Here is an 18,675-nt window from a genome sequence, read left to right on the forward strand (position 1 = left end):
AATGGAGTTCAGTAATAAAGTGTGCACACAAGCGAATTTTAATAATAATAGCTAATGTGAATGACTGGCTTCTTAAATTGTTTTTAATCCATGGGATAAATAATGAGCCATAGGTCCTGAGAGAGAATGCCTCCATTAGAGTTAAGACTATAGGTATGAGGTTGAACAGGAAAGTTAATCAGCAGGAAGGAGTTGCCCAATAACCAGCCAGAAATTCAGTGGCTTAAAAGAGCAATTTATTATTATTACATATTACAATTGCCCCTTGAACACGTGGTGGGTTTGGAATACCAATCCCCAACATAGTCAAAAATATGAGAATAACATTTAACTTCCTCAAACCTTAACTACTGATAGTCTACTGTTGACCGGAAGCCTTACTGATAACATAAACTGTCGATTAACACTTATTTGTATGTTATATGTATTATATACTGTATGTTTACAATAAAGTAAGCTAGAGAAAAAAATTGTTGTTAAGAAAATTATCAGGAAGAAAAATACATTTACAGTAGTTATTGAACAAATCTGTATGTAAGTGGACCCATAAAGTTCAAACATGTGTTGTTCAAAGATCCATTGTATTTTGTCAGTCAAGGGGTTAGGACAGGGATCAGTCTCTGTTCCACATGCCTGTGACCTCAGCAGAGATAACAAAAAGGTGCTGAAAAGAGGGGGCTGTTTGGACATTTTTCTTTCTCCCTCTCTCTCTCCCTCCCCCCCAGCATTCATGAGATTGTACCAATCATTGTATGGCAGACACAGTGAGGGATTCCGAGAATCCTATGACATTGCCCTCATTCTTATGCTGAAAGTCTTGCTAGGATGATAAGACCAAAAAAATTATCAAGAGTAAATTAATATGCTGATAAGAAAAGCCTTAGAAAAAGAGATGCCACAATGCACTAAATTTTAATATGATGATAGAGATAGTATGCATTTTGTCATTGGGGAGATTATCTAGTATAAAACCATTGAAACTTTCTGTCATGAATGTTTAAAAGATACTATTAATAAGCACCCATGCCGACACTTCCACAGATAGAGACAGTGGCAGACCTAGAGCGTGTCTTTTATGTCTTGTTCTTTAGGGCTCATGCTCTTAAGGAGGCAGGGTGCAGCAGGTCTCATCTTCAAACAGACTTCAGAAAAATATCTATAAAATTGATCTTTACTAAATTAATAACTCTCTCCCTCAAATACCTCTCCTTTTCAAACAGAATATTTCCTGACTTGATTTAAAGTCTAAGTCCTACCTGCTTCTCCTCTCATTCTGAGTTTGAAGCTTAAAACCAAAGTGTCAAAGCATAAAGAACTAACATCTTCACATGGCCAGGGCAAAAAGTGGGTAGGGAATACAGATCTATATTTTATGAGATGTTGCGGCAAAATGGCAAGGACTCAAGAGGTTTCGGTGGTTCAGCCCTTCTCTCTGCTGGTGTCCAAGGCTTCATGACTTTGCTCTACTAAGACTACTTTGGGTCTTTTAAATATGCCCAGTCACCTCCTGTTCATGACTCTCCACATTCCTGGACACAAATAGTAGTGTTTTCCTACCAGAAACCGTGATAATGCTGTGTCATATCACTCTTTTCATTTGCATTGCACTCAAAATAGGCCAGTGAGAATGAGGACTTTTCTGGCTGCCTTGTGAATTTCCGTCAGCCCAGGTAATCCCAATAAATGCATGGGAAATGTGCTGTCATTGTGACAGCCCCATCAAACATCCTGTCAACCACATCAAATTAAAATTTTCCATTCTCCTATTTAAATGCCTACCACTTCACAGGCCTTGGGGAAAAAATCCAGCAATGTCATACAGCATCAAACAAAGGCAATAGCTGTCTAAGTTTATCAAATTACTCAAGGAATCAATCACTCATTTCCAGAGAATTTCATTACTCATAAAATGATATCCTGGCAAATGGCAAGTACTTTATAAATGACAGGCATTCTTTCTATTTGAAAGGCAAATTGTTTTTAATTCTTTATTCATATTTTTCCCCTCAGGTTTCTCTGTTCATTTTTCCATGATTCTATTTGCCTAATAATTATAATAATATGCACTTCAGAGCTATGACTTCATGTCAGCTGTGTTATCTAAGGACAGGTCTTAAATGTTTCCTTCATCTAAACTTCTATACTCAGTAAAATCAAGAGGAGAGTAGCACAGAAAACCAAGAGTTGTCACAGCAGTTTTTGGCTGTGATTCTTTCAATTGTTTGAGGCTTGTTATACTTGTGGAATCAGAGCTAGTAAAGAGTGGAAGAAAGGAAATATTTTGAGACAAAGTAGATCATGGATATTAGGAGTGATTTAAAATGCTCTAGGGTTTTGCTACTCAAAGTGTGGTCCATGGACCAGCAGCATCTCCATCATCTGGGAGTTTGTTAGAAATGCAGAAGCTAAGGCCCCACCCCAGACCTACTGAATCAGTTTGCATTTAATCAAGATGGATCATGGGATATGTCAAAAGGAGGGAGGCAGGGAAAGGAGAATGCTGTTGACTGAGCATCTGGCCTGACTCAACATTGTGCCTGCTGTTTGCATAAGGGTCATCTAATCCAGTACTCATACCCACCCCCCAAAATGGTTAGGAACTTGGTCTATATCTTATAGCCAAGGGCACAGCAGCAAATGGCAGAGCTATCCTCAAACCTGCTTCTTCTGTTTCTGGCTTTCTTCACTTCATACAGATTTAATCATGAAACCTATTGGCTGCCAAATCCATAATATGTTGCATTTAGATAAATAATATTTGTCTCTGGATATTTATAGTGTACTGGCTGCTTCTACTTTGATGATGTCTCCAAAGCTGTGTTCCCTCCTAGTTACTGGGCAGACCAAAAAGCTTAGATTTTGTCATCACCAGATCATTTCTGGCTTCTTTGCATTTCCTTAGAACAAGTTACCATCTGCTTGTTACTGAATTGTGGTCAGCAGCAATAGAGCACAGGACGTGAACTTTTGTTTGTATCTTCCCCAGAGGTGGGATTTTGAAATATGTGCAGTAGCTTGTTTGAAAAGGCCTACCTTCTGCCTTTCTTGCTCAAGAATCCAAATTCAATTATTTTGAAATTGCTTTACATGATTAGATTTTGGGGGTTTTTAAGGTGAAGCTAAATTTTTAAGGTTGAGACTGCCTGAGAAACCTCTGAAAAAATATTTCCCTGAGCAAGGAAACAGAGACAGTGCACATAATGACTGATAATTCTATATAACAAGCCAGTTGTTTAGGAAATATGCAAGCCCAATGAGAAATCCAAAAAAGCTGCTCAATTTCCCCGAGAGTCAATAATGTATCAAGAGTGTGTCAGATGTTCATACACACTATCTGAAATCCTCCCTTTATCACTATATAATATCAGTCTTATTTTATATCAGCAGATATTCATCTACATGATCAGAAACCCTTGCTATGAAAGAGTATTAGAGGTTAAAGTTTAAAAAAGATAAGCTGAGAAAATAAAGATTGTGGAGTATTGATTGGTCTGGTTTTATATGGTAATTTTTATGTTCTTCAAAATTGAGTTCAACTCCAAGTAAAAAAAAATGCATTTATCTACCGCATGAAGAAAGTTAACCAAAATGTAGGTGAAAGCAGAAATAATTTTTTTTCTACTTTAAAAGGAACTGCATATATTTCTAGACAAAGCATCTGAAAGCCTCACTAGTTGTTTCCGTCTGCACACTTGTCTTCCTGTTTGCATATCTTTAGGGGCCTGAGATCTCATTCATTAGTCCCTAGTGACTTGTTACTGATTTAGTCAAGGCTAAGCTGAAGTGCAGATCAAATGGTTTCTTTAAAAAAACAAAACACAACAACTTGTTTTTCATATATATCCTGCCTAAAGTAGCATTGCAATTAAGAAGAGTGTGGTTATATTGTGAAAGTACTTCTTCAATTTTAGGTCTCAGACAATTTACAAAATGCAGTGGCTGCTAAAAATCAAGATGCACTTTTAACATGTGACCATTTCCCTCTGTAAGAGGATCAGCCGCAATATTGTGAGAGCAAACTTACCTTCTAAACCCAACAAAAAACCCAGATCCCCTAAGTCGTGAAGCCCTAGATCAATTTTCCTTTTTAATTATCTTTAATCCTTTCTAGAAAATAGCTGGTTGTGAGCTTGTCCCCTTTAAAGTGGTCGAGGAAAGTGGCCACTAGTGGATAAAGTGACAGAGTACACAGCCTGCCTCCTGTTATGGGAACACCAAATGTGTCAGCGAGAGAAAGTCTGAAAGCTTGGCTTCAGTTTCTGTGGAGACAGTAGGCCTGGCTTGGAGCTCCGCGTTTCTCCCCACCTAGCAGCCCTTCGGAGCTCTGCATTGGCAGGCTGCTCCTATGTCCACTGGCCTGTTCACTCATTAAACGAGCACTAGCTGAGTAGCTTGAATATCTAAAACCATGCTAGACAGTAGGCATGTAAAGAGAGTAAAAAGCAAAGCTACCACTCCCAGGAGCTCACAGTCTCCTAGAGAAAGTAGACATGTAAATAAATAAAAGGCGTAAAATGTGACTTTTCATTGTGCCATTTTCTTTTCTTTCGTTTTCTTTTTTCTCACCAGATGATATGTTTTTATTCATTTTAGAGAGCGAGGAAAGGGGAGAGAGAGAGAGAGAGAGAGAGAGAGGGAGAGAGAAACATCAATATGAGAAAGAAACATTGATTGTTTGCCTCCCTTACGCACCCTGACTGGGGATCAAACCCACAACCTGGATATGAGCCCGGACTGGGAATCAGACTCCCTACCCTTCGATGCGCAGGAAGATGCTCCAACCAGCCGAGCCACACCGGCCAGGGCTCATTTTATTTTCTTAAGAACAGTTATAACAAACTGAAATGGTCTAGTTGATTTTATCTCTCCTTCTAGAAAGTAAATGCTTTGAGGGCAGGGATTTGGCACATAGTAGGTGCCCAATAAGAACGAGTGTAATAAATATAGGATAGAACAAAATGCTAGGTCTTTACAGGGGGCTCCAGAGCTAAAAGGTACTTTCTGCTACTCTCTCTTGAAGCTTCTCCGTGCGGCTGTATCTGTCCTTTGTCCCTTCAAGCTGCACTTTCGGTCTTACGTGGTTGTCCTGCATAAATTAGCATTGCAATAGGAGTATGGTTTTATTGTGACTGTACTGTGTAAACCGTCTCCATGCAGACACGAGGATGACGGCCCGGAGAATTCACTCTGGCTCGCCTGACGCAGCCTTTCCCAGTTGGACCACAGAGCCCAAGCACACATTGTAGAGGAGCTGGGGCACTGAGCTCAACTGGCGGTGTGTGGCTTTGATCCCAGCTCGCTCCCTTACTGAAGTGAGTGAGTGATCAATCTCTCTGACGCTCACACTCATCGGTAACGTGGGGAGTTAGTAGTACTCTCCTCACAAAGATGTTTGTAAAATGCTTAGCATTTAATGTGCAGGAGTTGAATCTGCACACGTGCAAATAATGCTTAGAGCTTAGCATTCTGTTTCCTGAGAGTCGTGTTCCTTATAAGCCATTCCTCCAACTGCATGGTAGGACTTGGACTTTAGAACTTTTACCCCCCACATTGCTGTCACCTGATGTTGGGGTGAGGGAGTCGAAGCCTTTCCACAGAAGGCAACGTGGGCAGTATTTGTGTGTCTGATCTGGAAGCTTCGGGAAAGTGGGAGAAAGAGACCGGTCTAAAAGTCGTATCTTCTTGAGACTTGTCAGTGCTTCTTATATGAGTCATAAACAGCCCTGCAGCTGTGGCATCTCTGAGTTCCCAAACGCTAAAGACAATAAGTAAAATAAGCAGAAGATAATGAAATATTTGGGGTAAATTCAATGACAATCTAATGTTTTATTGTGGAAGTTGTAGAAAGCATTTCTTTTGTTGGCTTTTGGGGCCACTTTATAAAACTAAAAGTGGCAGAAACACCTTGGAAGTTATTAATGAGAAAGATCAAGGTAAATGCAACTATAATTCTACCCATTTGAAGCCATGGGTTTGAGCTAATTTTCTGTAAACAATCCAAGCTGAAGGTCTGCACAGCCTTCATCATTTCCTGCCAAGCTCCTTAACTCCTTGGTAGGCAGCAAGGGTGACTATTGATCTAGTGTTTGCAGTGATTTGTCTCTAACACAGACCATGTTATAATGAATCAAGCAACTTCTAACTAAAATACTTTATTTTTTAAAAAGGCATGAAACGATTCATGTAGCAGTTTTTAAGACTTGTTTTGTTTTCACTACTGAGAGATGTGCCAGGTACTTTTTCAGCAAACATAGGATACAAGCCTGTGCTTATCTTTTCCTTCTCAAATGATGTCCTCTTGGTAAGAAATTAGCACTTGTATCAAGCTTAGTTTATAGACACCATGTATCTTCAAATGCATTTATTCCCAAAGTAGCATTTATGCATTTCATACCCCTTGCTTATGCTGAGTATAAAATATAATAAAAGAATAGCACTAGGATTTGATAGGTACATACCTCCACCAACTAATAGCGCTATGGTATTGGGCAAGTTAATTAAAATCTCTGAACTTTGATTCCTTCCTAGAATTGTTGTACAGATTAAATATACAGTATAGAGAAAAGGCATATCATATGTAATGCAGCCCATGTAAAAGACATGGCACATGTAATATAATCATGCAAGAGGCATAGCATTAGTAATGGAGTATATGCAAAAGGCACAGCACAGCATGTCCCAAGCAGACACTGAGACAAGGATCCCTGGGTAAATGGTTTATTAAAGAAGTGCCCCTGTAAGAAAGGAGGAAGGGTATGGGGGAAGGAAGACTGGAAATGGAAAGAACCCAAGCAAGGGTATGACTTCAGGCAAAGTCCCAACTTCAGTGTGATTCCGTAGAGAGGAGCCGTGTTGTGCCAATTAAGGTTTACAGTTTGCCAAGACTTAAAGCAAGAGAGCAGGGCCTCCTTCCTCCCTCATAATCAATTTGGCTACAGGATACAATGGGACTATAAACTCTCAGGCACCTCCCACTCTCTGCCCTTGTGAACATGGGGGCTCCAGCAAGCCAAGGGCCATCATCCAAGCTGAGTCACAAATGCAGGCCATTAGATGAAGCAGACTTACTGAAGCAGTGAGGGTCACTAGAAACTGGTGACAGGGACCCAAAGGGATTGAGGAAGAGCACCAATAGTGTTCATGACAACACATGATAAAGTCTCAATAGATGTAAGCTCCCTTCCCTTTCTTTTCCTAAACAGTCACCACTTCTATCATTCATACTAGCCTCCTAATTAGTTAAGTCCTGAGGTCAGAGGTTTTATAATTTTTGTCTTTTCAATGGCTGCACATGGCCATCAATAAGAATTTGCTGGGCCCACAGGAATATGAACATGAGTCATGATTTATTCCTATGCATTTCTGGTTTGCTGCACATCTCAGAGCCACATAGGGATGGTAGACAAAGGCTGTTAATACTTGTTGGTAGTTGCTACAGAGCACATGGCAACTGCAACCACTGTGCTTGTTTTATTTGAATGCTTAGTGAGATGTCATTTTTTTTTTTTCAAATATATCTTTATTGACTTCAGAGAGAGGAAGGGAAAGGGGGAGAGAGAGACAGAAACATCGATGATGAGAGAGTCATTGATCAGCTGCAGCCTGCAACCCGGGCATGTGCCCTGACCAGGAATCGAACCCTGATCGCCTGGATCCCAGGTCGACGCTCAACCGCTGAGCCACGCCCGGCCGGGCGAGATGTCATATTTCAATCTCAGAACTTTTTGATACATGTTAAAATTCACTTTGGCAATTGCAGGCAAGGCAAAGGATTTAGGATATTGAAAACTATGAGCTCTGACAAGTTCATCGGAGAGGCAGCTGTGTTAAGGGTGAGAGCAAGAACCAACTAGCAATTTAGGTAAGAAATGAAGCTTGATGCTCTCCCACGAAACATTGCAGCCGAGAAGGTTTCAGCAACTGCCGGCCCAGACGCCTGTCCGTTAAAAGCAAATGTAATCAAGAGCCAAGGATGAGAACGGGAATTGCTCTGGACCCCCATCGTGTTGTCCTGTTGATCCCACTGGACTGTAACATGCCGTCTGTGAGTCTCCCACAGGCTTCCAGCTTCAGGCTCCGCAAATTGCTGGTGCGAAAGAACTGTCCATCCTGTGATCCCCTCCCTGGGGGGCAGGACAACTGTGAGGCTTTCCGAATATGAACCGGGTCTGAAAGCAGCACCATATGGCCTGACTCCAGGAGCTGTAACTCAGGCCAAAGGAAATATTTCCCCAAGCTCTATTTACTGAGCTGAATTTTAGGAAGTGACATTTACTTTTAATTCATTCAGTAACTCTTTTGTCTGGCATATAATCTCCACAAACACTTAGGATAACAGATGGAGCGTGCACTGTGCCTTGAAAATTAATGTGGCCCTCCACTGGTGACTGACAGAGGGAAGCCGTCACTGTGACAAAATATCTCTATGGTTGTCCCCAGCCACCCAGTACTCAACTTTGGGAAGCATCACAGGCTCCCATGCTCAGAAAAGACCATTGTGCCCTTTGACCCTAGGGCATTAGAGACCTTGGCGATGGTAAAGGCCTTCCTAGGCTTATTTACTCTGCATTTGAAAGTGGAAACAAAACAGTGACAGCATCTGGAGCCCAGAGAGAACATTCTCAGCACAGCTTGTGTTATTAAAGAAGCAAACTGCAGCCTTCCAGCACAGCTCAAGCCTCCAGGCTAGTTTGTTTTTAGTACTGAGAGGTAAACAAACACAAGTGATGATGCTTGGAGGCGATAGTAATTGGGTTTGGTTCTGTTCCATGCCACAACTCCAGGGTTCAGGAAATAGACCCTTTTACTAGTGTGAACTGAATTTTAGTGAGTGACAAGATGTGAAAATTTTCTCCCCTCTCTCACCTGCCAGCTGGTTTGGTTTCACATGGAAAACATAGGTTTCTTTTTTCACTATAGCCTTGCCAGCAAATATTTAAAATAGTAATCACTTGGATAGCCAAATGGAACTCTATTTGTTTATCACGTAATTATGGGTTTAAGACATTTGCTGTACAAAGCAACTTTCTTTTTAACATAAATTCACTGGATTTTGCCAGAGAAACCATATGTAGTTCCCTTCAGAGCCCGCACAGTAAGTACAAATCAATATTTTCCACTGTTAGTAGTTTCCACATAAACAGAATGCCTGCTTATTGCTTTAAAGTTTGCCATGAGACATTTTCCCCAAGATACTACAAAAATCCATATTGGCCCAATATTTAAATCAGAAGATGTTTGCTTCAAAATTTTTCTTTTTATGGAAGGATTCAATATAGAATGTCTATAATAATGATTTCAATCATTTATTCATTCAGTACATATTTGTTGAGCACCTTTAATACCTGATATATATCCCATGCTAATATCTTTGGGTTTTTCTGTATTGTATTCTAATTCCTTCCTGCTTGTCATTTTCTTATCTAACTCTATCTTTATTTAGGAGAATCTCAGCTATAAAGATGGAGAAAAATCTAAAAGTCACACAAGGAAACAGTACACAGTATATGTCCCTGGGTATAAGATGCAATGGGCCAGTGGATATTAGCTAAAGGTTTTTCTTTCATTCCTAGAGGGCTAAGTTCTAAAAACACAGCTTTGCTTGACTTTTGAAGAGTTTATTTATTAATGATGGTCAATCCCCTAAACCTGATGGTTATTCCTTGTGACTTGAAAACCTATGAGGAATTTTTTTTCTCTTCTATTGAAAGTCAGCTGTTAAATTTTCCAAGAATAGACTGGCTTCATTCTTGCTAAGTGGAGGCTGGAAGATCCTGGGAGGGAGTTGGAAAGGGATGCATTCTCGTGTAGAGTGTGTCATCGCCTATTTGTAGAAAATCTTCAAGCTAAGGATTAGAAGAAATTGAAATCTCTGTTGCCCAGTAGTTCAAAATTTATTTTCTTTATTTTAAAAAACTACTAGTAGTAGAAATTTTTCTTTAAAGGAGAGCATCCTAAACATCTAATATGTAAAATAGGTAAAAACAGAGCTTCTCCCGTTCAAGCAGGAGACAGGAGAGAGGGCTGGGTATAGGAGTCCAGATAGCTTATTCCTGCCCATGCTAACATCTATTGAGCCTATTCGCTCAAACCCTCACCTAATGCAAAATCTCTAAACAGCATCACTGGTAGTTATTCAACTTCTGCTTGATTCCATGTCATGACAAGGAACTCCCTGTTTCACAAGACAGCCTAATTAATCTTTCCACAGCTCCAGGTTATTTATATAGGTTTACTGCATTATCATTCATTGCAAATCACCAGTACAGGAGAGGTTTTCAACACAAATGGGATCAGAAGTAACGTTTATTCATTGTCAGCTCAGACAACTGACTAAAATTTCAAGGATGAGGCAGCACTTTCTTTTTTTTAAAACTCTTTTGGGTTCCTTAAAACAGGCTTAGTGAGTTTTACATGGGAAGTTTCTACAAAGAAATGTATCCCTTGGATAACATCAAGTATGTGAGATTCAACCTCAAGAAAATGTTTGTTCTGAGTCATAAGTCCTTTGAAAAAGCTTGGTATTAGAGGGGTGATAAATGAAAATGCCAATTATAGACCCTTAGCAAGCAAACCTGTTCAGAAGCTTGGTTCTAAAGGAAAGTTCATCCCTGTGCAATATTTATATCTTCTCCAGCTCTCTAGATGACAGCGCCATTGAGTATTGACTCTTCTCGGCCTTTAAGCCCAACACAAATACAAACACAAAATGCTCCCTTTCAAAGGAAGCCACTCAGATGGGTTTAGATAAGAAAGACACTGACGCTTGCTTTCTCTTTGTTTCTTTGAGGAGCCCTGTGAGAAAAAGCTCCAAAGTTTTCAGGGGGAGGTGATAGAATGAAAGCATTGTTTGCAATTTTCCTGCCCTCTCACATCTGCCATGTCTCAACACAAGGGCCTTCGGTAACAGTTTCCTGTGTGCAGTGCTGAGCGTGTTCAGTGCCTCCGCCACCTGTTTCTGTAAATAGTTGTATTGGAGCACAGCCACACTCATCCATCTACGCATTGTCTTTACTGCTTTCAAACTGTGATGGCAGAACTGGGTAATTGAGGCAAATACCGTACAGACGGTAATGTCTAAAATAGTTTCTATCTGGTCCTTTACAGAGAAAATGTGCTGACCTGGGCTTTATTTTTTTTTTCCTTTTTATTGAATTTATTGGGGCAACATTGGTTAACAAAATTATACTGGTTTCAGGTGCATGATTCCACAATACATCATCTGTACGCTTTATTTTATGTTCACCATCCCCAAATCAAGTCTCCTTCCATCACCATTTATCTCTCCCTATACTCTCCTCTACCTCCCCACACTGTCCCTCCCCCTGACAATCACCACACTGTTGTTTGTGTCCATGAGTTTTTTCTCTTTTGCTCAATCCTTCCACCCTACCACCCAGCCCCACAACCCTCCCTGACAGCTGTCAGCCTGCTCTCTATTTATGAGTCTGTCTCTGTTTTGCTTAAAAGACAAGTACCATGTGATTTCACTTATGTTTATAATCTACTGAACAAAATGGCATGTGCTTTAAAAGTGGTTGTAAAGAGAATTCAACATAAGACAAAGGGCCAGGACATAGAATTAGCCAGAGGGACTAAACTACAAATAACTCAGGTTTGTATAGCATTCGCTCTTCAATGGATCCTAAACATTTAGGCCAAGGCTATTATTTTCCATTTGAGGAAACTGAAGCCCAAAGCAGAGAACAGGTGAGTGACAGAGCTTGTGGGAAATTTTCCAGTGAAAAAGAGGTTCTTTGCATGTGTCACAGCAAAAAGACGCACCTTTGTTTGCCTTAGGTCAAAACCCACTCACAAATTTGAATTTTAGAGAATGTAACTATATAGCAGAATTAATCTTATGTTCATTTTATTGATCAGAATTCACAGAATAAAGGCAAAAGATAGTAATAAAACAATAGCAGCAATAAAGGACTAGAAATTAATTTCAGGCTTTGCCATCTAGAATAATTTATAAATTATTTTCATCTCTCTAAACATCAACTTATCATCTGTAAAATGGACGTTATAATAATAGAAACTACTGTTTCTGAGGATTCTGACATAATGAATGAAAGGTATCTGGTACAGAGCAAGAATTAAATAAATATCAATAAGAATTAACAAATAAGTGTCTTGGTTCAGGCCTTCCCCACCCCCCAACCCACCCCTGATGAAATCAGATGCCAGAACTAGGATGTAGGTACAAGGAATTTGTTTGAATGTGATCCCAGGGAGCCGTGGGAAGGAGTGGGAATGGGGCACAAGGAGAGATGAAAGTTAACAGAGGAATAGGGGCACAGTCCCATTGAGATCCTTTTATAGGCCATGTGGAACCTGCCCTCAAATCGTCACAATGGGACAATTCATGTCTCTTATTGGGCAAGGGTCACTCCTGTGCCTTTACCTCCCTAGTAGACATTTCACTGGGCTCAGGGAATGCCCTCCAGTAGACACTTCAGCTGCTGTGGTATAAATGGGCTATCTCAGATGACTTCCAGGGAAGGTCAAGGGAATATGCTAAGATATCAACCATGCTTACTACGACAAACACACCATATTGCAGTCTCCTTTGTCCCAGCTCCACAAATTCTAATCAACAGACATTTCAACCTAGTAGCAATTATGAACTATACACTCTAATGAGCTTCTGAAGAGGTGGTCACATCAATGTTTGGTAACTTGTCATTAATGTTAGTCTGTGTATTGATAATAGTAAAAATATCTACTTTTATTGTATTTATGTGTCTGCATTCACCAAATTCTTAGTTAATATCCTGGAGTAGATATAAGGCTAGTAATTTTTTTTTTAAATTTTATTTTAGAGAGAGGGAAAGAGAGAGAGAGGGAGAGGTTGGTTTGTTGTTCTACTCATGTATTCATTCATTGGTTGGTTCTTGTTTGTGCCCTGACTGGGGATCAAAGCCACAACTGTGGAACATGGGAAAGGCTAGTAATTTAGGAATAAATTTTGTTGCACAGAACATTTGAAGATATTCTTTGAAATATAACTAGAGGTCCACAGAGCTTGTTTGAAGCCTGTTTTAGAAGAGAGTTACAAAATGTTCAGACTTTTCTTCTAGAAAATTTGACATAAATCTAGAAACACAGAATGTTTAACACTTTCATCATGGATACCAAGAGTTAGAAAAATCTTATGTTGAAGTGAAAGAAATAGGCTGGATATGTGCCTGTGGTTTTCTATTTCCATAGACACTTTGTCTAATTAGAGAAACTCATCAAGCTTTGACTGCAGTTTGGTTCTCAAGTCATCTTTTACTCTGCAAATCATTTTAGAGAGGTATGGATTAGAACAAGTATCTTCAAACTTCTAGACTCAGCAGCATTTCAGGATGACAGTGTTCTCTGGAACCATCATCTTCACTAGGCCATGGAAAGAAAAAATAATGAAAGGAATTTATAGTGTTCTTGAGCTGTGTCATAAGGAGCATAATTTAGTGGTTAACTCATGCCCCACATTGGAGCATAGGCATGGTTCCTGCAGACATATATTTACTATGTAGAGCTACCTGCAGGTCACTAGATAACTTAGAATACCTGTTGTGGCCACAGACAATGCATAATAAGTAGGTGTGTCCAAGTTCCAGTAAAACTTTTAATTACAATAACAAACAGCCAACCAATAGGCTTTACTTTGTTGACCTCTGATTTAACCTTTCAAATCAGTTTCCTTCAGTCTATATCCATTGCCATCATCTTCATCTAATTGATCACCATCTCTCTTTCTCAAACTAGTGAAAGAAACGGGTCTAGCCTTATATACTTTTGAAATTTCCCAATAAATTTCTCTCAGGACAGTTGGACTAAATTTTAAAAATACAAATCTGATTACATCACACTCTGGCTTATATCCTTCAGAATTGTCCTTTTTATAAGACAAAATCTTCAGCATGACCCATAACTTTTACATTACCCAACCCTTACGTAAGTCTCCTGCCTCTGCCAAATTGTTGGTGATTGGTGTTCCAGACACGCTGACCCACAACTGGCCATCCTCCCTCCCACCTCAGGGCATTCTCACATGCTCTTTCATCCCCTTAGGCTGCCTTTCCCCAGGCTTTATCAGTCATTGTCTTAGCAGGAAGAAGAAGGTATATTACAATGGGTTATGAGTGAAATTTATGAAGGGGTTGCCATGGACCCAGGGACTAAGAATAGCAAGAGCTGGAACCATGGAGGAGGGACCACATGGCAGGAACTGTGCCTGCAGATGATTATAATATACATAGCCACTCTGAGAACCAGAAATCAGAAGTTGACAGGAAATAGAGGAAGAAATATCCAGACCCCTCACCTCCCACTATTTTAGAGCTGATGCCTCCCATTGGTTGAATCCCACTGGAAATCAGAAGGTAAGAGATCCTGAGAGAAGCAGTCTGTAGGAGACAGGTCCCCTTGTTACATGTTCTCATAACAACTTTTTCCTTTATAAACACCCTTCAGAACTGTAATTTGTTCTTATTTTCAGGACTCTTAGATTAATATTTCTCTCTTTCTTTACCATGTAATGTCAAAAACTGTGCTGCTTTTCTTACAATCATATCACCAAGTTCTACCCTAGGCCTGGCAAGTTGAGGGAACTAAATAGTTATTAAGTATTTGAAGGAAAGAAAAAGTTAATCACCGAGTGAACTTTTCTTGGTGTAATCTTTCCCTCAGTTGTGCTCACTCTATGCACCGTACTGGTTCCACTCAGCAGCAGTTTGTTTCTATCTTTCTAAGCCCCTTGCTAAACATTTGGATTTAGGAACAGAATTTGACTCCATCTGCTTTGATAATTGGTCCACCTTAGGACAAGACTTCTAATTCCTCCAGACACCCAGTTCTAGTTTGCCTCCTAAGCGCTGACCATTTAAGCAAGCTCCAGAGACGACCCTGCCTCCCCTCTTCTTTCTCCCTGCCTCATCTGCATGGGGATCAGACAAACCCTATATGACAACGGGTACATTATGACAGTTGGCAACAGAGTAATTGGTGGTACCCAAGTGACCTTCACATCCTAAATTCCCATACCTTTCTTTCCTTAGGAAATTGTTTATCATCTGAACGCCACCTAAAACCTCTTCTGGCAGTTTTAGCAACTCTCCCCTTGGGTTTTACTTGGTCCTCTCTTATATCTTCATTAAATTTGATTGATTTTAGGGTAGTTCAAAGAGTTCTGCACATTTAAACAAATATTTCCCATGCAAAGAAGTAGTCATTTTTCTTTTTCCCCTTAAAAGTTGTGAATATTTTTTAATTGAAAAGCCCTATGAAGTATTGGGCACTTTAAGAAAAAAAACATACTTACTTGATCCAAAAATACACTTTCTAATATAGGAGATAGAATTTTTCTATGAGGATAAAGTCAGTAACAATGGAATCTTATTGCCCTGAATTAAGCATTTTGACATTCACTAAATGCCAACAGGTAAGGCTGAAAGTTTGAAGAAACCATTAAGGAAAAGTTTCTACTTGGTCAAAATATAGCCAATTAGTGGTGTTTAGAGACAAGTTTCAAAAAGAATTTTTTTGAAAATATATACAAATAAATATGTAAACTTTAAAAATCCTATTGTAAACTCTACTGTTTAACAGGCTTAACCAGGTATTTTAGTTGTTGGAGACTGACTGTAAATAGTATCCAAAGTTTGCCAATTTTCCAAGAATAAGATGACTGAACAAAGCCTGGTATTAAATAATATAATTTAGTGTTCACTGGTGGTTAAGAAGTAACCTCCTAATCAAGTCGTTATAATACCATTGGCCATATTCCCTATGCTGTTCTTTACGTCCCTGTGGTTGTCTCTATTACTGGCCATTTCTACTTCTTAATCCCTGTGCTTTTTCCATCCATCGTCCCAACTCCACTCCCACCTGCCAGTCATCGATTTGTTTTCTGTATCTATGAACCAACAGATTATTTTGAGAGTATCAAATGAAGTAGTTGGATTTGCCTATAGGCTATGTAACATGAAAATTGGGTTTGAGTTTATTTTTGAGATGATTGCACAGGTTGAATGTTCATAGTCTAGGTTCACATATGATTCAGACTTACCAAGGTGGGGTTACGTTCCACTCTCCAATGGTTGGAGGTGTCCCAAGGAAATGTGGAATGACAGAAAATGGGAACCAAGTCAGATTGAGCAGCTTAAACATGTTTAAAAGGCTTGGCAGGTCTTCTCTGTAGTGATTCCCCATTCTGGACAGACTCAAATAACTCGGCCCTCAGAAAGACAAGTTGGACTCTCTTCCAGATCCTTTTGGCTTTGCTACTCCATAATACTAGTCATTTTATTCATTTTTAATTGACTATATTCAATTGATCTTTTCATAACCATCGGGAGGAATGAATCATGATAATAGTTTTCAATTCTCAGTTCCTGCCTAGTCTTGGTAATGAAAATAATGCACTGAAAGTATGAAAAGTGCTTCATTTTCCTGGATACCATATACTGAAGTCATCTTTTTTAAAAGCAGACTCATCTGTTTGAAAGATGATAGAATGCCAATACAATCAAGCATCTAGAAAAAAATTTCTCTGTGCAGTCTGAAGATCATGTTCCCTTTGGGCGGGTCAGTCACTCACAGTCCCTCGAATCTGGGTGCAGAGGACATTTACCAACTTGCAGACAGAAGAGGGACTTTCATCTTGAACATGCCCTGTTTTATATCGACTGTGCGTGTTGATAAAGTCCTGGCAGGTCGATGTACTTGGTACTTTGTTAAATAACACTTAAATGGGTGGCACGGGGAGCAGCCTTAGGTGACGATGGGAGGAACTAATGGATACTGGATGAGTGTGAGCATGCCTGGAGGACCACATCCAGAGGCCCTGCAGTTAATTTAGGGAATACAGTAGACAGTATGTTCTTCTGAGAGTAATCAGGAAAGTAGAAGCAGCACATTGGAGCCTGGGGTTTGCGCTTCAATATTTGCCGACTCAGAAGCCTTTTAGGGATAAGTATTGTGCGTGTACGGTGCAAACATGTGCTGGGATGTGAGGGGTCCTGTGGGAAGCTGCAGAGACATCACTCTATTTAGATATGCTTATTCCAATTTTTAAAAACACTCTAAGGAAACGACACACATCTACAGGCGATGTTTGCCTCTTAGCTATCAGTTTATGAACTCTGGTATAGCTTAAATAAATAAGCCAGTCATAGATTTATAGAATTGTCATATCACAAACATGAAGCTACACAATCTGACTTTTAAAATTTCTTTTCCTTTCCTTTTTGAGTTTATCATATAATTCTACTTCATATAACTGTGGGACAAACCTCTAGTGACATAGCCCCCAAATAAATTAATATTAAATACATTAATGGACAATAATTTTAGTAAATTATGTGTGGGGGTGGGACTTCTGTTGAGAAAAACCTATAACGACTGCCTCATATATATATACAATAAATTAAATACAATAACATGTATAATGGACCAGTGACATCATATATATTATTGTATTTAATTTCAACAAAACTATATACTAGATATGATCATCTCCTATTTCACAGACTGAGGCTCAGAGAAGTTGACAAGCTCAAAGTTTTGGGCTAGTGTTATGGGCCAAATTATGTTCCCTCAAAATTCATATGCTGAAGTCTTAACTCTTAGTATCTCAGGATGTGACTTTATTTAAAGACAGGGTCTTTATAGAGCTGATTAAATTAAAATCATCCTTAATTCCATATGACTGGCATCTTTCTAAGAAGAGGAAATTAGGACACAGGCACACATAGAGAGAAGATGTAAAGACACAAGAAGGCAGCCATCTACGAGACAAGGAGGGAGGACTCAGGTGAAGACACCCCTGCCAACACCTTGATCTGGGACTTCTGGCCTCCAGAACTATGAGAAAATACTTACCTTCTGTTTAAGCTACGTCATTAGTGATACTTTGTTATAGCAGCCCTAGCAAACTAATACAGTTAGTAATTCATAAATCAACTCAATATTGTCAAAAGTCAGAATTCACTGTACCCTAAACTCCCATAAATAAATTCAATTTGAAGTACCTCTGACATAATTCTCATGGAGACTGTTAAAGAGAAAATAAATTCTAACTATTAAAGAAATAATTATTCAATGACACTTGGTAAAGCACAGTAAGGGGAACTTTATTCTAGGGGGGACATGGTGATAGCTGTACGGCCCCCTGCAATGGGAGTTTGCAGTGAGGGAGAAAGATGGGACTCAACCCTGAATACAACATGGGTAAGTGGGAATTTATAGCCAAGAAGCAGGGCGGCGATTAGTGAATGGAAAATTGCAAAGAGAAACATCAGACGGAAGAGGGGATGTTGGCTAAACCAACCTAACAAGATTCTTGCCGAAGACAAGCCAAGGTGATCAGCTATCACCTGAGGGATAGCAGAGGATGAGTAACCCAATTAGATGTGGAGAGTGATCAGATTCGGCACATGAGGGATTCTGGCTAAACCAACTTAGCAGAATTCTTGCTAAATTCTTTACAATGCAGAGATGAACAAGAGAGTTCAAATTCAAGGCCTACTTGAAAATTTCCTGGGACCCTGAATAGAATTTGGTCAAGAGAAGAATCTTTGTCAATACCTCACCTCCAAATTCCCTAGCTTTATGATATGGCTTTGCTTTTATAAGGGCATATCATGTGTACCATCGCTGAAGCAAATGGTATATTTAGTCACCAGA

This window comes from Miniopterus natalensis, chromosome 1, assembly GCF_054644295.1.
Source record: "Miniopterus natalensis isolate mMinNat1 chromosome 1, mMinNat1.hap1, whole genome shotgun sequence".
Classification (NCBI taxonomy): Eukaryota; Metazoa; Chordata; class Mammalia; order Chiroptera; family Miniopteridae; genus Miniopterus; species Miniopterus natalensis.